The sequence below is a fragment of the Gossypium arboreum genome, chromosome 8 (genome assembly GCF_025698485.1).
Source record: "Gossypium arboreum isolate Shixiya-1 chromosome 8, ASM2569848v2, whole genome shotgun sequence".
Lineage (NCBI taxonomy): Eukaryota > Viridiplantae > Streptophyta > Magnoliopsida > Malvales > Malvaceae > Gossypium > Gossypium arboreum.
This window is the reverse complement of record NC_069077.1, coordinates 17,694,106-17,696,922: the sequence shown is the minus strand read 5'-3', so window position 1 is coordinate 17,696,922 and position 2,817 is coordinate 17,694,106. Positions and strand designations below refer to the sequence as shown.

At 30.1% G+C, this 2,817-nt stretch overlaps 1 long non-coding RNA gene across 1 annotated transcript; it reads right to left on the bottom strand.

Annotated features, from left to right (window-relative positions):
* On the bottom strand, window positions 1–1,192 carry LOC128296310 (uncharacterized). Its single transcript, XR_008286873.1, has 2 exons — window positions 985–1,192; window positions 1–648 (listed from the first exon to the last, which is right to left on the bottom strand). It is a non-coding gene; the product is annotated as an uncharacterized LOC128296310 (long non-coding RNA).
* Between the last annotated feature and the right edge of the window lie 1,625 nt (window positions 1,193–2,817).

Here is a 2,817-nt window from a genome sequence, read left to right as displayed (position 1 = left end):
TATTAAAAACCACATTTATTCATACAATAACATTAGTCATTCAATATTCAATTCATAAATACATCATTCATACTGTAATAGCCCAAATTTGACAGGGCCTTAAAACCAAAACAGAAATACAAAAATAAATAAATGAATGTTTATTTATTTAAACAATCCATTTACAATACACAGGCCTCAACACCTCATAAGCCCAAATACAAAAGCCCCATACCCGGTTACAACCCATATCAGATTATATCACTACCCAATAGACCCAAATAGTCCCAAGTCACTCGGGCCCAAAAGGCCCAATGACTTAAAGTACCAGCAGGAAACCCTAAGAACCCCAGCGCCGTAAGAGCCATTCCAGAAGCTTCGCCACGTCAGAGCCGTTCCAGCTCCCAAAGCAAGGGCCATCAATAGCCCTGTCCCCTCACGTCACCCCAGCTAGCCCTCAGCAATGCCGGTCAGATTGACGGTCACGAGATCCCTCGGGCACTCCAAACGTCATCACTGTTAACCTCACATCAGTGCACCGCAATCTCAGGCCTCACCGACGACCTTTTGTGCCTCTATCAGTGCCAAAATCTTCGCAGCAGGGGCTGTTTAGTGGTCACCAGACAAGATTTGCATCTACAGCGCAATCTTAGCCGGATTTTTTGGTATCTACAAGACAAAGAAATCAACAGACACAGGAAAGAAAATGGAACAAAATAGGAAACTAAATAGACAAATAGGGCAAGAAACAACAGTAGATAAACTGAAACAAATAAGGAAAGAAATCAAAGATTTCTTTCCTAAAACATGCATAGTCTAGAGGCTATAAAGCCTTTCTTTAGATTTGTAAACAGTTACGGAGATTGAATAAAAAAGCAGAACACAAATTTTTACACTAAGAATCAACAGTCAAACGAAAGAATATTGAGGTGATTATTTTTTTTCTTTTCTCTTTTTAAAATACGTGCTAATATTGTAGAGAAATAAAAAAGGGAAAGGACGTACCTTTTATTTGCATCAGAAAGCGAGTTTCTTTAAACCTCTGACCACCGTACGGGGAGGAGTAGGCGACGGGGCGACGGCGCGTGGGCGCGTGGGCGCGTAGGTGCGTGAGGCCGACGACCAGGGCTCGGATCGACGAAGACTGGAGCCTAGATCTCTCTCTCCCCTCTCATTTCAGAGAGAATTTTAGATTTTTTTTTTTAAAAACTCGGGTTGCAAATGAATTTAAAACTTAAAGATTGGCTTATATAGCCTTAACAGAACGACGCCGTTTTAGCTTAGTCTGATAAGCTTAAAACGACGACGTTTTAAAGCCCCAGGATTCGCGCGTTGACCCAATTACCCGGGGAGGATCCGCGTGTTTTTGAGGATTGGGTTAATTACTCAATCGGTCCTTCCACCCTTTTTGCGTCTATAATTATGTTTTATTTTATTTATGATTTGGCCCTAATATTTTGTTTTCGTTTTAATTTAGTCCCTGCAATAGCTATTTTAAGTCCAGAATTAAAACGTTGCCATTTTGGGAATAGGGTGTTTTGCCCAATGAGTCCCTTTCGTTTTACGCGTGTTTTAATTAAGACCTTAATTTTGCTTTATTTTTTTAAATTCGCCCCTGTAATTTTATTGAACTTCAAATCTAGCCCTATATATTTATTTCTATATATATAAATTTTATATTGTTTTTGTTTTATTTTTAACCCTATTTTTATATTTATATTATATAGTTATTCTATTATGTATTATTTATATTATTATATTATTATTTTACATTATTATTTATATATTATTGTTATATTTTTACTTGTATTATATATTTATTAATTATTTATATGTATTATATATTATATTCACATATATACTTTCATATTATATATTATAATTATTTTATATTATTATGTCATTTTTTATACTATTATATTTTTTATCTATATATTATTATCATTTAAGTTTTAGCTTGTATTATTTACTTATTTTTATTTATATGTTAATAATTACTTTGCTTATAACCTATTATTACACATTTTGAAGATATTATAATATTATAACTTGTATAATACGTATATTTCATCATTAATTACTTATTTCATATTATTCTAAACTTGTTTTATATATATTATATAATTATTTTATTATAAATATGAACTCTTTTACATACTTGATATTTTATACATTATTTTTCTAAACCAATATATTTTATATTTTATATAATTATTATTCTTATAAATATACTTTTTATTATATATTATATTTTAAATCTATTATTAAATATCACATTTTTTATATGCTCATTCTATTTATCAATTGTTTATATCACGCATATATTTTTAAAACTTATATTTTATTATGCAATATTTGCTTTTATTTTAGAATTAATGTATTATTGCTATGTTATGTATTTTATATGTTATGTAATATCTTAGACTTTTATAATTTATTTTCAAATGCATATTTTTCATATATATATGTGTCAAATTTGTATATCATGCATCATTTTTATGTTTAAATATATGTTGAATTACATGTTTATGGTTTTACCTATTCTTCTTAAATATATATTATGTTGTAATATATATTTTTCTTATTTAAAATTTGTCATGTTTTATTTCTTATATACATTGGTTAGTGTATGATATTTATACTGTTGTGCTTTTATTTACCTATTATTATAACATGTTATCTCGTATGTTATGTTAATATGCTCCTTTATGCACCGGTTTTAAAAAACGAGACTTCAAAGTTTTCAAAAATAAAAAGGCAATGCTTGGTGTTTGGAAGCTTCGAGAAAAGTAGTGCCCTAACTTATTGGGTTGCAATTTTTCTCGTTGAGTTCGAATA